Source organism: Prionailurus bengalensis, chromosome C2 (genome assembly GCF_016509475.1).
Source record: "Prionailurus bengalensis isolate Pbe53 chromosome C2, Fcat_Pben_1.1_paternal_pri, whole genome shotgun sequence".
Lineage (NCBI taxonomy): Eukaryota > Metazoa > Chordata > Mammalia > Carnivora > Felidae > Prionailurus > Prionailurus bengalensis.
Genome location: NC_057350.1, coordinates 88,969,220 through 88,987,098, shown reverse-complemented (window position 1 = coordinate 88,987,098; position 17,879 = coordinate 88,969,220). Strand labels below are relative to the sequence as shown.

At 37.9% G+C, this 17,879-nt stretch overlaps 1 pseudogene; it reads left to right on the top strand.

Moving 5' to 3' along the window:
- Positions 1-17,879, top strand: part of LOC122490998 — a 90,462-nt pseudogene that overhangs the window by 32,412 nt on the left and 40,171 nt on the right.

The window sequence follows — 17,879 nt, the reverse complement described above, 5'->3', positions numbered from 1 at the left end:
ACACCCAGTGCTCATCCCAACAGGTGCCCTCCTCAATGCCCATCACCTGCCCTCCCCTCCCTCCCACCCCCCATCAACCCTCAGTTTATTCTCAGTTTTTAAGAGTCTCTTATGGTTTGGCTCCCTCCCTCTCTCTCTTTTTTTTCCTTCCCCTCCCCCATGGTCTTCTGTTAAATTTCTCAGGATCCACATAAGAGTGAAAACATATGATATCTGTCTTTCTCTGTATGACTTACTTCACTTAGCATAACACTCTCCAGTTCCATCCACGTTGCTACAAAAGGCCATATTTCATTCTTTCTCACTGCCAAGTAGTATTCTAACCACAATTTCTTTATCCATTCATCAGTTAATGGACATTTAGGCTCTTTACTTTGGCTATTGTTGAAAGTGCTGCTACAAATATTCGGGTACAAGTGCCCGTATGCATCAGCACTCCTCTATCCCTTGGGTAAATTCCTTGCAGTGCTATTGCTGGGTCATAGGGTAGGTCTATTTTTAATTTTCTGAGGAACCTCCACATTGTTTTCCAGAGTGGCTGCATCAGTTTGCATTCCTACCAACAGTGCAAGAGGGTTCCCGTTTCTCCACATCCTCACCAACATCTATAGTCTCCTGATTTGTTCATTTTAGCCCCTCTGACTGGCGTGAGGTGATATCTGAGTGTGGTTTTGATTTGTATTTCCCTGATGAGGAGTGACGTTGAGCATCTTCTCATGTGCCTGTTGGCCATCTGGATGTCTTCTTTAGAGAAGTGTTTATTCATGTTTTCTGCCCATTTCTTCACTGGATTATTTGTTTTTCGAGTGTGGAGTTTGGTGAGTTCTTTATAGATTTTGGATACTAGCCCTTTGTCTGATATGTCATTTGCAAATATCTTTTCCCATTCTGTCGGTTGCCTTTTAGTTTTGTTGATTGTTTCCTTTGCAGTGCAGAAGCTTTTTATCTTCATGAGGTCCCAATAGTTCATTTTTGCTTTTAATTCCCTTGCCTTTGGAGATGTGTCAAGTAAGAAATTGCTGCAGCTGAGGTCAGAGAGGTCTTTTCCTGCTTTCTCCTCTAGGGTTTTGATGGTTTCCTGTCTCACATTCAAGTCCTTTATCCATATTGAGTTTATTTTTGTGAGTGGTATAAGAAAGTGGTTTAGTTTCATTCTTCTGCATGTTACTGTCCAGTTCTCCCAGCACCATTTGTTAAAGAGACTGTCTTTTTTCCATTGGATATTCTTTCCTGCTTTGTCAAAGATTAGTTGGCCATACTTTTGTGGGTCCAATTCTGGAGTCTCTATTCTATTCCACCAGTATGTGTCTCTTTTGGTGCCAATACCATGCTGTCTTGATGATGACAGCTTTGTAGTAGAGGCTAAAGTCTGGGATTGTGATGCCTCCCGCTTTGGTCTTCTTCTTCAAAATTACTTTGGCTATTCGGGGCCTTTTGTGGTTCCATACAAATTTTAGGATTGCTTGTTCTAGCTTCGAGAAGAATGCTGGTGCAATTTTGATTGGGATTGCATTGAATGTGTAGATAGCTTTGGGTAGTATTGACATTTTAACAATATTTACTCTTCTAATCCATGAGCATGGAATGTTTTTCCGTTTCTTTATATCTTCTTCAATTTCTTTCACAAGCTTTCTATTGTTTTCAGCATACAGATCTTTCACATCTTTGGTTAGGTTTATTCCTAGGTATTTTATGCTTCTTGGTGCAATTGTGAATGGGAACGGTTTCTTTATTTGTCTTTCTCTTGCTTCATTATTAGTGTATAAGAATGCAACTGATGTCTGTACATTGATTTTGTATCCTGCAACTTTGCTGAATTCATGTATCAGTTCTAGAGGACCCAATATATAGATTTAGGAAACAAAACGTGAGCTTTTAAAATAAAGATATGAAAAAGAAAATCTTAAATAGTTGTTGGGAAAATGTATTTGCTATTTCTGACAGGAGATGCTATATAAAAACTCCATTTCTAGGAAACAGATTCTGATTTCATGCATGAATGCTTTGGAAAAATTGATAGGTCACAAATGGTTACTTAACTAAATTAGCTCTTTCTTTAATTGAACTAAGTGATTCAACTCATAAAAGTAGTCCAACTAGGTTTTGCCTACTGCAAAAGAGGACCCTCAATAAATGAATAAATAAATGAAAGAATGCAGGGATGGATGCATGGGATGGATGAATGGATGGGATGGAGGTTGATATATCTTCAGATTCAGCCAGAAATATAAATGTAGTCATTAAAATAATGAAATTCTTTAAAATAAAATGGGAAATAATAATGAGTAATAAAAACAAAGCTGTTTCTCTAAAATAATCCCCAGATAAGAACCAAAATATAATTTGTAACATACAGATGATACAGGGCACTGAGGAAGGAAGCAAATAATTAGGGCAAAGGAAAGAACTGATTTAAATATAAGGGGAAAGTAATAGGTATTATGCAAAATAAAGAGAGCCAAGTCTGTAGTTAACCCAGACCCATTTTGTCTTATTTAAACTGATTTGAACTAACAGAGAGTTAGGACTTCTGATGCAATAACTGATCAACACAGATCAAACAAGTCATGTAAGTAATAGGACAGGGGCTGACAGCTAAGATGGTGGCCAAATATGACAGAGATGTCAGAGAGGACAAGATCAAATTTTTTGTATCTCTAAAACATTGAAATGGCTGAATGTTTCCTTCTCAGCATGAATGTGTTTAGACTGTCTGATAATTTATTTCACAGATAGAAACATTACTCTGTTTTCTCAGTCAGCATTACACTGGAGAGAATCTTTCATGTAGAGCCAATTCTGATTTTTTTTTAATCTCGAGGCAATGAGTCTTAATTATTTCCTGTAAATTAACTATTTTTTTAAGTATCATGTAATAGTGTGTGGCACAGTGAGCTAGAAGCTGAGAAGAGTGGAAGGGCCGCTGGCATGTTACCAATGAAAGAAGAAAGCACGTGGCTCCAAGTCCTTAGACTTTATCTAGCTTACTAGTGAGATCCTGTTTCTAAAAACATCACAGAAACATAGAAGCCATATAGCGTATGCAGGGAGAATATTCACAATACAATGCTGTTTTTAAATTTTCATAGGGAAAAAATAGCATGCACACTATGATTACAGAAGTGCAGAGCACATAAATGTGAAAAAAAGACTAGAAGGAAATACAGGAAATTGTTAACAGATGGGTATGATTAGTGACATCGTGTTAATTTTTTCTTTTCAGAACTTATCAAACTTTTTGATGGTATAATATAATTATTAATTTTTAAGTTACCTATAAAAGACATTTTAGATCTAGAATCATTTAAATTGAAGGAGACTATGTTCATTAAATATACACACACATACATACACACACACCAGTATGCAGTTTGAATTCTCCTAAAAGGCTTCACATTTAAAGATAAACAAAACTAACATGTATGTGTTTCCAATTATTTAATGATGGAATCTTTAATTTCTAACTTTTGTTCATGTTACCTATAATACAACTTAGTCAATAGAGTTATAGATGTTTTGGTTTTTCTCTATGAAACTAGATATGCTAGACAAACTGGGAAACATGATTTCTCTTCGTATGGAGATATTAGGGAGAATGCAATTCATCAAATAATAGTAAGCAGTATACTAACTCTTGCAGTACCAATAGAAGATAAAACAGTAGCAATGCTTCTTTCTCAGACTTTCTGCCTATAAACTTCCACAGACAGCAGAGATCTGAGTGCCAGGGCAACTGTGTCCATCACCAACAGATTCCTATGCCTTTGTGCCTAATTGCTGTCATCTCCCTACCCATTTTCCTAATGGCCCACATGCTTGCTGTGTTTGAGCTCATTTTGGAGAACATGTTACAAACATTATTAAGTTTCTTATAAATAGTAAGTTGTTTTTTTTTAAGGCAATAAAAATCTTTTGAATTGGAGGAAGCAGAAGATTACTAAGACTTATGATTTCATAAATGGAGTTCTGAATATAGTCTTTCAGACAACCACCTACTTATAATAGGAGGACCCAGTTGTGTAATACAGTTACTCAGTGCAAAAAAGAGTTAGAGAAAAGTAAGATACAGTCTGGGGAGAATGGAAGATATGAGATATAGAAAATAAAACTAGGAAGCTGTTAAGTTCACACATGAGTGTGAAGTCCTCGCATAGGGTAATGACAGGAGGACAATAAAACGGGGAGAACATTGGGCTTTGTCATTAGAAGTACTGGTGGCATGATCTGAAAGGCAGATGATGACAAATGGAGCCTTCTTAAGGACAAAAATAACAAGTTTTCTTATAGTCACTCTAAAGTTCTCAGTCGTTTTTTTGTTTTTTTTTTTTTTAAGTTTTCAGTTTGGAGGAAACTTCCAAAGAAGATTTCCTGTAGGATGTTTTAACTGAAGGGCTGCACCACAAAGGAGAGACTGGGTAAAAGACTAGGATATAGGAAAAATTAACTTACAGGTGAAGATTTAAAACAGAAAAAAAAAAGAGGATAGTAGCCTCCAAAAAATAAACAAAGTTTAAGAAGAACTAGAAAAAAAAGTTTGGGGACTTCCCATGGTTGAGATACTATAGGAGAAAGAGGAGCTGGTGACTGAAGGGAAAAGACACATAAGACAGTGGGAGGAAGGGCAAAGTGGAATCTGAGAAGAGATTGAAGTTACCAATAGAACATCTATCACTGAGGTATAAAGTAATAAGAGGTCTAGGAAGCTTTTAAATCTGATCAAGAAGGGCATCTTAGTGCCATTGAAAAAACTGGGTCTAATTTAATGGTAGATGCAGAAGCAGAGGGGCCAGGTGGTCAGACACTGGATTGGGGTCTTCCAAGAGAATAATATAAGGTCAATCAATGACTACAAAGCATATCCCAGGTAGTCTTTATTTTTATATAGATGGGGGAGTTGGATTTTTAATATATAAGCATTGAGGACAGGAAACAACAAAGAAAGACGGATGATTATAAAGAGAGGATGATTATAAAGTATGAGCATAATGTCCTTGAGAGAGAGAGAGATAGATGGGGTCAGGAGAAAGACCATGAACCAAATGGTTAGCTTCAGAGGGGTAAGGGCATAGAAAACAGACATGAAGACATATAAGGGAGCTTGGGAAAGGACTATTTTTTTTTTAAGTCAGGAGAAGTTATCCAACATGATTTATTTATTTTGAAAGAGGGAGTGTGGGTACAAGCAGGGGAGGAACAAGGAAGGAGGGAGGGAGGGAGGGAGGGAGGGAGGGAGGGAGGGAGGGAGAGAGAGAGAGAGAGAGAATTCTAAGCAGGTTCCTTGCTGTCAGCGCAGAGCCTAATGTGTGGCTTGAACTGACAAACCATGAGATCATGACTTGAGTCCAAATCAAGAGTCAAATACTTAACCGACTGAGCCACCCAGGTGCCCGTAAATTGACTCTTCAAAGACCAAATTTATATCTTGTTTCAACTAGAAGGAAATAAAAAGTAGGATAGGGACAGGTATGTACAAAGGCATAAAGTGTGACCAGGCCTGTGTTTGGGGTGAAATAAGAAGTTCAGTGTGGCTGGAGAATAAGGTGTGTGTCAGAATATGATGTATGTAGGGAAGAAGCACAAGACACCTTTCTTTAAAAAGATTCTAGGCGGGGCGCCTGGGTGGCGCAGTCGGTTAAGCGTCCGACTTCAGCCAGGTCACGATCTCGCGGTCCGTGAGTTCGAGCCCCGCATCAGGCTCTGGGCTGATGGCTCAGAGCCTAGAGCCTGTTTCCGATTCTGTGTCTCCCTCTCTCTCTGCCCCTCCCCCATTCATGCTCTGTCTCTCTCTGTCCCAAAAATAAATAAACATTGAAAAAAAAATTAAAAAAAAAATAAAAAGATTCTAGGCTAGGGGGTTCCTGGGTGGCTCAGTCTCAGTCAAGCATCCAACTCTTGTTATCAACTCATGTCATGATCTTACAATTTGTGAGTTCAAGCCCCTCGTCAGGTTTTGCTCAGTCAGTGCAGAGCCTACTTGGGATTCTCTGTTTCCCTCTGTCTCTGCCCGTCCCTCTCTCTCCCTCTATCTCTCAAAAATAGATGAACGTTAAAAAAAAAAAAGATTCCCGGATAATGATGGGAGTCACTTTTATCACTCATCCTAGTAAACAGCTTCTTGAGAGCTAAGTCACCTCATGTGCCCCAAGACATAGCCTCACATTCCTCACCAGACAACCCCTTGCTGTCTACTGCACGCATTTGATGTGTGTGCTCACAGTAAATAAGTAAAATTGAATCTTGGCACAGCTGGTTGGGTATCAGAGCACTTTCCATTATGCAAACTTCTCCCATTATGCTGATATTTGCCTATCCAATGTAAATTGAAGAGCTGGTTAAGCACTTATGTGATCAGTAGAAAAAGTCTACCCATGCAATTCTAAGTCTTTTTTGAAAAACATGTTTTTTAAAAAAACCAACTGAGATGGCTATATTATAATGGTTTTGAGAAACTTTCTTCCTTACATCTTCCTTCTAAATATAAAGCATCAAAGAGTCTTCTTTTGAAGGCAAAATTACTGCTTCTAGTTATAAGATATTAAAGGTAAGTTCATTTTATTTTCTGTGAATACATTTGAAATTACTGATAATTGGTAGAAATTTTTAGTTCAAGTCTTTTGTGGATTCAGGTATATATTTATTCAACAATATTTTACTATGTACATTTTACTATGTACTATTTTAAGTACCAGGAAACATGATATGTGCCTGAGATAACAGTGAAAACAGACACAATTCCTAGTCTCATTGAGTTTACAGTCATATAACGCAAATAAAATTGATAAAAGCTGAAGTGTTACATAGGAAAGAAAATATCATGATTCCATAAAAGTATAATACTCAAAAAACCTGAATTGGAGACGAGTGAAGGCTTTTCTGAAAAAGTAACACAAATTAAAATCTAAACATTGAGTATGCATTTAACTAGAGAAATAAATAAGATGACTCTTTAATGAAGGAATACAGGGAATATGCCAGGAGAGTAGATTTCAGGTGCTCTGACCACACACACAAAAATGGTAACTGTAACTCACTGGGTTCAAACTATATTACAAAGCTATATTAATCAAAACAGTATGATATTGGGACAAAAACAGACATACAGATTGATGGACCAGAATAGACAGCCCAGATATAAGCCCATGCATATACAGAAAACTAATTTATAAGAAAGGAAGCAAGAACATACAATGGGGAAAAGGACAGTCTCTTCAATATATAGTGTTGGGAAAACTGGACAGTCACATGCAAAAGAATGAAACTGAACTGCTATCTACACCATACACAAAAATTAACTTAAAATGGATTAAAGACTTGAAAGGAAAACCTGAAGCCATAAAACTCCTAGAAGAAAATACAGGCAGTAAGCTTCTTGACATCAGTCTTGGTGATGATTTTTGGCTCTGACACCAAAAGCAAAAAAACAAAAGCAAAAGTAAATAATTGGGACTAAATCAAACTAAAAATCTTCTGCACAGCAAAGTAAACCATCAACAAAATGAAAAGGCAACCTATCAAATGAGAGAAAATATTTACAAATCACATATCTGATAAGAGGTTATATCCAAAATATATTTAAAAATTCATACAGCTTAGTAAAAATAAAACAAAAACAAAAAATAACCAATCTCGGGGTACCTAGGTGACTCATTCACTTAAGTGTGTGACTTTAGCTCCAGTCATGATCTCGCGGTTTGCGGGTTCAAACTCTGCATCAGGGTCTGTACTGACAGCTCAGAGCCTGGAGCCTGCTTTGAATTCTGTGTCTCCTTCACTCTCTGCCCCTCCCCCACTCACAATCTGTCTCTCTCTCACAAAAATAAAACATTAAAAAAGTAAAAATTAAAAAAATAACCTATCTGATTTAAAAATGGACACAAGATATGAGTAAATTTTTTTTTTCCTAAAGAAGACATATAGATGGCCAATGGTATATGAAAAGTTATTCAGCATCACTAATCATCCGGTAAATATAAATTACAACCCCAATGAGGGGTGCCTGGGTGGCTCAGTCAGTTGAGCCTCCAACTTCGGCTCAGGTCATGATCTCACAGTTCGTGAGTTCGAGCCCTGAGTCGGGCTCTGTGCTGACAGCTCAGAGCCTGGAGCCTGCTTCTGATTCTGTGTCTCCCTCTCTCTCTGCCCCTCCCCCACTCATTCTCTCTCTCTCTCTCTCTCTCTCTCTCTCTCTCTCTGACAAAAATGAATGAACATTAAAAAAAATTAAAACCCCAATGAAATATCACCTCACACCTGATAGAATGGCTATTATCAAAAGTAAGAAATAAAAAGTTTAGGAAATATGAAGGGAAAAGTGAACCCTTATATTGTTGGGAATGTAAATTGATGCATCCAGTATGGAAAACAGTATAGAAGTTTCTCAAAAAATTAAAAATAGAACTATCATATGATCCAGCAGTTATTTCATAGATAAAAGGTTCAAATATTTATATATATACACAAAGAAATATTATTCAGCAATAATAAAGTGAAATCTTGCCATTTGTGACAAAATGGATGGGCCTTGAGGGCACTGCACTAAGTGAAATAAGTCAGAGAAAGACAAATACAACAGGCTCTCACTTATATGTGGCATCTAAAGAAAGAAGCAAAACAAACAAGCTCATATATACAGAAAACAGAGTGGAGGTTGCAGGGGCAGGGGTTGCAAATGAATATAGTGGGTCAAAAGGTACAAAATTCTAGTTAGAAAATAAGGAAGTCATGGACATATAATGTACAGCATCATGACTGTGCTTATTAATATTGTATCTTATAGAGTAAATCTTAAAAGTTCTCATCACAAGAAAACAAAAAAATTTTTGCAATTGTACGTGGTGACAGATGTTAACTAGACTTACTGTAGTGATCATTTTGCAATGTATACAAATACCAAACTATTATATTGTACACCTGAAACTAATATATTTTGTGACGTCAATTACACCTCACTTTAAATAATGGTAACTATTTGAGAAAATGATATATTAATTAGCATGATGGGAGTAGTCATTTCACTGTGTACGTGTATATCCAACATCATGTTGTGTACTTTACATATACAGTTGACTCTTGAACAGCATAGGGATGGCACAAAAACAGACACATAGACCAATGGAATAGACTAGAAACCCCAGAACTAGACCCACAAACGTATGGCCAACTCATCTTTGACAAAGCAGGAAAGAACATCCAATGGAAAAAAGACAGTCTCTTTAACAAATGGTGCTGGGAGAACTGGACAGCAACATGCAGAAGGTTGAAACTAGACCACTTTCTCACACCATTCACAAAAATAAACTCAAAATGGATAAAGGACCTGAATGTGAGACAGGAAACCATCAAAACCCTAGAGGAGAAAGCAGGAAAAGACCTCTCTGACCTCAGCCGTAGCAATCTCTTACTCGACACATCCCCAAAGGCAAGGGAATTAAAAGCAAAAGTGAATTACTGGGACCTTATGAAGATAAAAAGCTTCTGCACAGCAAAGGAAACAACCAACAAAACTAAAAGGCAACCAACGGAATGGGAAAAGATATTCGCAAATGACATATCGGACAAAGGGCTAGTATCCAAAATCTATAAAGAGCTCACCAAACTCCACACCCGAAAAACAAATAACCCAGTGAAGAAATGGGCAGAAAACATGAATAGACACTTCTCTAAAGAAGACATCCGGATGGCCAACAGGCACATGAAAAGATGTTCAGCGTCGCTCCTTATCAGGGAAATACAAATCAAAACCACACTCAGGTATCACCTCACGCCAGTCAGAGTGGCCAAAATGAACAAATCAGGAGACTATAGATGCTGGAGAGGATGTGGAGAAATGGCAACCCTCTTGCACTGTTGGTGGGAATGCAAATTGGTGCAGCCACTCTGGAAAGCAGTGTGGAGGTTCCTCAGAAAATTAAAAATAGACCTACCCTATGACCCAGCAATAGCACTGCTAGGAATTTACCCAAGGGATACAGGAGTACTGATGCATAGGGCCACTTGTACCCCAATGTTCATAGCAGCACTCTCAACAATAGCCAAATTATGGAAAGAGCCTAAATGTCCATCAACTGATGAATGGAGAAAGAAATTGTGGTTTATATACACAATGGAGTACTACGTGGCAATGAGAAAAAATGAAATATGGCCTTTTGTAGCAATGTGGATGGAACTGGAGAGTGTGATGCTAAGTGAAATAAGCCATACAGAGAAAGACAGATACCATATGGTTTCACTCTTATGTGGATCCTGAGAAACTCAACAGAAACCCATGGAGGAGGGGAAGGGAAAAAAAAAAAAAAGAGGTTAGAGTGGGAGACAGCCAAAGCATAAGAGACTGTTAAAAACTGAGAACTGAGGGTTGATGGGGGTGGGAGGGAGGGGAGAGTGGGTGATGGGTATTGAGGAGGGCACCTTTTGGGATGAGCACTGGGTGTTGTATGGAAACCAATTTGTCAATAAATTTCATATAAAAAAATAGTAACAAATAAAAATAAATAAATAAATAAATAATAAAAACAGAAGAGAGAGAGAAAAAAAAAAAGAACAGCATAGGGATTAGGGGCACTGACCCCTGCATAGTTGAAAATCCATGTATAACTTTTAAGTCCCCCAGAATGTAACTACTAATAGCCTACTGTTGACCAGAAGCCTTAGTGATAACATAGTCAATTAACACATATTCTGTATGTTATATGTATTATATACTGTATCCTGACAATAAAGGAAACTAGAGAAAAGAAAATGTTAAGAAAATCTAAGGAAGAGAAAATACACTTACAGTACTGTAACTGTAAAAAGGCAGGATATAAGTGGACCCACACAGTTCAAGCCCGTATATATACACATAATTTGTGTGGAAAAAAAGAAGTGGGACAACCTTGTGGCAACAGGGAGCCAGCAGAGTGATCTTAACATGCTTAATCTCATTATATGCCCATGTAATTGGAGTGCAGAAGGATGTGCTAGAGCCCCCGCACCATGGTCTTCTAAGAAGCGTTATAAAACAGAGGTAACAGGATAAATAGTTTTCACCTTGAGCAAAGAGTCAAATCCCTTTCTGACAGGAGATCAAGGGTGAGTTATCTTTCTTTAAGGAATACCATAGTGAATGATACTCTGCCTACTTGGTTCCTTCGAGGTCTTCATTTTTTTTTTTAAGTTTTGTTTATTTAAGTAATCTTTACACCCAACGTGGGACTCAAACTCATGACCCTGAGAACAAGAGTTGCATGCTTCTCTGACCAAGTCAGTCAGGTGCCCCTCAGGTCTTCATTCTTGATAAAGGATTTAATACAGTAAAGTTTTCCAAGCAGGACATGGAAAGCAGGAAGATTTCTTTGATGTTTCCCAAAAAGGAAACTGCTAGATTGTTAGTAAGGGACCACATCAAATCACCAGTTTTAAGCATTTTAAAAAATTCTGTGTCCTAGAATAAGTAAGAATGAGGCAATGTAAGGCAGTAAACATACCTAACTGTCTCAGGTTTATGAATGAGGGCTCAGAGGAAGAAAAATAATGAATAGCACAAAGATGTATTCTAGGTCTTTTTAATGCCAAGAGGAGTCTGGCACAAAGAAACACATTACCCTTTCCTTCAGAGAGTGACAGAGAATGATATTTCCTGACGTTGCATTGAATTTATTTCACTTTCTTAATGTAGCGTCTCTCAGTATGTGGTTTCACATTTGTTTATGCTCATGTAGCCAACTGTGCATTGCTACAAAAAGGAATCTGAGGTCTAAAAGAGAAGCAACATTTTCTTCACCAAATGTAAATTCCTGAAGAAATCACTCTTCCCTGAAATATAAAATTTGAATAACAATTTTTAACGTTTTGTAAAAGTCTTGTAATAGTTATCTCTCAAGCAGCCAAACAAAACGGAGTTCTGTGTGCAGATCAAATCACTTTGATGAGCTGAGCAGAGCAGCAGCAATGTCGGTAGTCACTGTACTTCATCTCCAGTTCTGTTTTGATGGGTTCAAGAAACAGTATATCAAAGTAGGCTACAAAATCTCATCAAAGAAAATCAATCGAATATGGTAGTCAAGATCGTATTATAGAACCCATTTTTGGCAATTTTCTTAAAGTTTTACATAAAGCTGTTCAGAATCCAGACTTACTGCTACCTAAACTCTAAATTGTACAAATGCTACTGTATGTAAGAGCATGTCTGCATACAGATGGGCAGCCTAAAAGACCCCTATTTCCTATGACAAGCAGTACTATGAATTCTTAAATGAATGCAAACAAGGATTTATGTTGATATATCTGTGGTCCCAAGCCCTATTGCATCAGTACCCCATAGATTTGAATGGTGTAGCAATCGATTCAGCTAGTAGACCAGAGTAAAACACGGTATTATTTCTCAGAGTCTTCTTCTCTTTCATACTTTTTTTAGGCTATTGTTTGGTAGTGCGAGATTTCCCTTCATTAAAAGCTCCCATCTAATTCTAGTGCCATAGTAGTAAAGATCCTCTGGCAGCAAAGCTGTTAAAAGAGGGTATAGCATGCACCAGGCAATGCTCGCTTCATTCCCTGTGAGCATCAAACAGCTGTCATTCAACTAAATGAGTTGTCATTAGCAAGCAGATTTTCACTCCAGCCTTCTGGAGCCATGCAAAGAAATCTAACTGAAGTAATAACTGTTGGAGGAGCCCCAATAGAGTTTGGAGGCGTAGGGGTCCCCTTCCCCCATTCTCTCTCCTAGTGCATTAAGCAGTCTTTCTCAAGTGTGGATATTTGGCTTGGATCTGGTGACCTAAAATCACCTCTGAAATCTGGCACAGTATCTCAGCTCTAGCATGAATGTTCTCGCCTGTCAGCCAGCATTACTGGTAGGCATCCCAAGCATTGCCAAGTATTCACCAGAGGTAGGGATAATGGATAGGCTACAGTGACTTGCAAAGAGGAATGGTTTCCTTTCTTCAGTTTAGAATTTCTGCAAGAAACTATTGCCTCAGCTTTCTTGGTCTACGTTTTTAGTTTTACTATGGTGATTTCAATACTTACCCCAAATTCAGACCTCATCATACTAATGGATTTTCAACCCCAGACTCAGTCTTTCTTTCCCATAAATGGCACATCTTCATGTGCCCTATACACCATTTTGTCATGCCAGGATGTGTCTTTTTGTGATTTAATGTTTTTCCATCGTACTCCTAAATTCAGACTAAATAAAGAAATAGTCACACTTGTGAAGCTATTGGGCTTATTTAGAGATAAAAGGAAATTGTTTCATTGATTCAAAAAACATTAAGTGGATCCCTATGAGAGTAGTTGTCCCCAGTGTGAAATCCCTCGCTACTTGGGGGCTCTAAAAGATATTAATAGGGGCGCCTGGGTGGCGCAGTCGGTTAAGCGTCCGACTTCAGCCAGGTCACGATCTCGCAGTCCGTGAGTTCGAGCCCCGCGTCGGGCTCTGGGCTGATGGCTCGGAGCCTGGAGCCTGTTTCCGATTCTGTGTCTCCCTCTCTCTCTGCCCCTCCCCCGTTCATGCTCTGTCTCTCTCTGTCCCAAAAATAAATAAACGTTGAAAAAAAAAATTTTAAAAAATTAAAAAAAAAAGATATTAATAAAAATCTTCAAGTTGCTTTAAATATTTCAAAAATTAAAATAGTAATCAGGTATTTGCCCCAAATGAGATTATATAGGCTAACTAAAATGTCAGGTTTCTTTGCTTTGGTTGGAGTTATATTATACCTATGGCATTCCCAAGGTGATTCTTCCAAACTGTGGATATATTACATTATATAATATCTCCTGACATGATGTACATTATAACTAAAGATACTGCCTTAGATATCCTTAATTTTTGAACACTTGATTATAGCTATCAGCATAAATTCCCACACATCCCCCAATAATTCTAAACTTCATTGCAAAGCATAGTCAGGATTATAACATTAACCTTGAGTATAGATGGTTTTGTGACAAAACGAAGTGTGTAATCCCTTTACAAGTTTCATCAGCTGGCTAATGAAGAGCAGGGAGCAGCAGGGTCGCCTGGAGAGGAGGAACCGGGCAGTCACCCAGCCCCCCCTACCAGCCCCTTCATCAAGAACCTCACAACATTCACGCAAGTACAAATCTGGGCAAAATGACCATCACCATGTCATGTGCCTCTACGAATGTTTATTTCAGGATAAGCTCGTATTGGCATTTACATTTTTGAAAGAGAAGGAGGGGCAGAGAAAGAGGGGGACAGAGGATCCGAAGGAGGTTCTGCATTGACAGGAGTGAGCCAAAGCAGGGCTCAAACTCACGAACCATGAGATCATGACCTGAACCGAAGTAGGACACTTAACTGACTGAATCACCCAGGTGCCCTAGCTTTTACATTTGTTTCTTAAGTGAGGATATGAATTATGCTAAATAAATACAACTTGTCAAACAAAATCTTTCAGACTATAAAGTCCATTGATGAGGGACGGAGAATAACAAAAGTGGTCTTAGAAGGTAGAAAGTGTGAGATTTTACATTCTAATCTATTCCTTAATGATCATTTTTATCTTTAACTTTTATTCTTGATAGGATGGAAAAAATACAGAAAACTACAGAGAAAAAGATAACAATGTACACGTAAGCCCTCACTGAATGAGTAAATGCTCATATTTTTTTAATGTTTACTTATTTTTGAGACAGAGAGAGAGAGAGAGAGAGAGAGAGAGAGACAGTGTGTGAGTGGGGGAGGGGAAGAGAGAGAGGGAGACACAGAATCCAAGCCGTCAGCACAGAGCCCAATGCAGGGCTCAAACCCACAAACTATGAGATCATGACCTGAGCTCAAGTTGGATGCTTAACTGATTGAGCCATCCAGGCACCCTGTAAATGCTCATATTTTGTCTTTTTTTTTTTTACTTAATTTTACCAAAGAAATAAAATATTTTGGTTAACACTGAGCCCTCCTGGAGGCTTTCCCCAATCCCAGTTGCCACATCCCCTTCCCAGACACAACCATTCCCATGAATTTGATCTCTATCTTCATAATCCATGTTTTAATGCTTTTATTTATAACTCCATAAATAGCATAGATTATTGTTTTGTGGGAATTTGCAAATTTATACAAATGCTATCATACTCTAGACATGACTTGATACCTTGCTTTCTAAACTTTAACACTGTTTTTTAAATCACGTAGATTTAGCTTTATTTTACTATTGAGTAGTTTTCTATTCTGTAACTGTACCACAATTTATCTTAATGTCTTTACTTATGGACATTAAGGTTATTTCCTATCTTTTGTGATTACAAATGATAATGGACTGAACATAGTTATGCATGTTTCCTGACACATAGGTATTGGAGGCAAGATTCTTGGGTAAGAATGCAACAAATTGAAGGCTTTCAGATGGTTTTAGGGAAGGTCTATAGGATTTAAAAGATAAAAAGAGCTCATTAAAACAAGCACGGGAAAGGTACAGCAGGATCACTTTGGGATGTTAACAGAACACTTTGTTGAGGAGGAGGAGGCTAATTTTTTTTAAGTGGCATTTTTCCAAAATACATTTAAACAGAACTAAGAAAAATATCAGACTTAATTCCTGATTACAGAGCGACACTACTTTCCTAGAAAGAAAACTCTTCAAAGCAGGTAAAGTGATAACAGACACGTTTTGTTTCTGACAAGATAATGTCCTAACATCAGCCCCCCAAGCAGGATCCCACCACTCTACCCAAGCCTCCCTACTTAGCACACTGTGAACAGAATTTATATATTTCCACCTTTCCCAGGCCTCTGCTTCGGCTGGGCCCAGCCTAGAAGGACTCGGCTCTGGTTCACAGAGTTCTTTCCCTCTTCTTAATCCCTGTCATACTTAGCCAGAGCATCTCACTCAGACTTCATCACTGACATCCTTGGTGCAAGTGACAAGGGTTGTGATACGATGCCAACCTAGGTGTTTAAGATCAAGCAATTTTCACGTGCTGCTGCCTCCAAGTTCCAAGCTTTCTTTAACAATGACAGAAGAATCCAGAAACAGCCTAGTTTCTTTTCTTGAGTGGCAGCTTTTCTTTCAAGTGAGTCATAACAATAATGCCCATGTTAATGAGACTATTAGAATAAAAATAGCCAACACTTATTCTAATAGTCTTGATATGTACCATCATACTTAATACACAAGTATACATACTTGATATGTATCATAACACTTAATATGTATCATCTCATTTAATCCTTACAATGACTGTGAAGAAATGAAAGGCCAGAGAGATTAAGTCACACAGTTCGTAGACAGCTGAGTCAGGCTTCAAACTAGGTCTGTCTCATTCCTCAGCTGATCATGTTAAATTGTCTTCTATATTAATAACTAGAGAAACATGTTCCTTTTGTGTATAAGAAATTAATAAAAACCACCCTGTTTTCACCCATGGGAGAAAGGAAAGGCAGTATGGCAGGGTGTAAAATGTGTCGATTTTGAACCCACTTCAACTTGAGTTCAAATCCCACCTCTATTATTTATTAGAAGTGTGGTGAGTTATTAATTGCTTACATCCCTACCTTAAAATAGAAAGTCCCCTGGGTTCCTTGTCTATTGATATACAAATGATACTTAGTCTGCAGTTTTTCTTATTCTGTATTACACAGTGTTTGGTGCATGTTTCTGTTTCAGCAGCTACGTTATATTAATATTATGCTTTTATGTATTTATTCATAAAATCCATTCATTAGGCACCTGCTTGATGTACCAAGCTCTATTCCAGATGCAGGAACACAGTTGTGAAATTCACACAATAGCACTTGCTCTCATGACATTTAGATTCCAATAGAGAAAGAGAATCAATAAAATATAAGTAAGTATCTATACATAAACATCTTTATATTGTGACATAAAGCTAGATAAAGCTATACAAAGAGCTGAGATTGGGTGATAGAGAGCAACTTGGTAGCTATTTTAGATTGAGGAATTAAGAAAGGCTTCTCTGACAGAATGAAGTTTAAGCGGCTAAATGAATCACAATAAAGAGCCAGCCTTGCAAACACTATGGGAAAAGAGGTCCCAGGCAGATGAAAGAGCTAGACCAAAGAACCCATATTCTCACCTTACTAGACCATGAGCTACCCAGAACCATTTTAAAGCGTTTCCGATTACTTTCCTGTGGATGATTTTAACATGCTACTCTGTTCCTTACATATTGATGAGCCATTACTGCAACGATGCTATGTAACAAATCAGACAATTTATCTGCTTAAATTCCTTCGATGACTTCTTCTCCTTGGACTTGGAATAAAATCCAAACTGTAAAGTGAAAACTTCACAAAGAAGAGAATCACGATTTATACATCTGGTTCGCCACAATGTCTCCTGTACTTGTTTTGGTGCCTGACAAGAAGTAAATGCTGTACTGGTAGAATAACGATGAAGGAATGCATGCATGAAGAACCTGGGTTCTGTGTCCTAGCCCTTCATTCCCTTCAAGGGATTGTGACTCACCTTCTCATTTATATTTTAAACCATTCTCTTACCAGTACTGGCCCTTTGGCATTCAGCACATGCCTTTTTTTTACCTGAAGAACAAAAACAACTTAGAGCAACAACAGAAAACCCTTTCTTTGATTCCTTTAGCTACCAACCTTTTTCCCTCTTAAGTGGCACACTTGTCATTCACACTTGGAAGGTCACTTCTACCTACTATAAAGTTGTAAATTGCCCATGACATATATAATTGTCAAAGTCAATGGGCATATTTTTCCTCACCTGACTAGGTGACTGCAATTCCTTTGGTGGGTAAAACTCATTTTCTTTTAAGTATTCCACACAGCACTGCTTCTGATCAAGGAACTCACTTCACATAAAAGAAGTGAGGCAAATGGGACCATGATCATGGAATTCACTGGTCTTACTATGCTCTCCATCACCCTGAAACAGTTGACTTCATAGAATGGT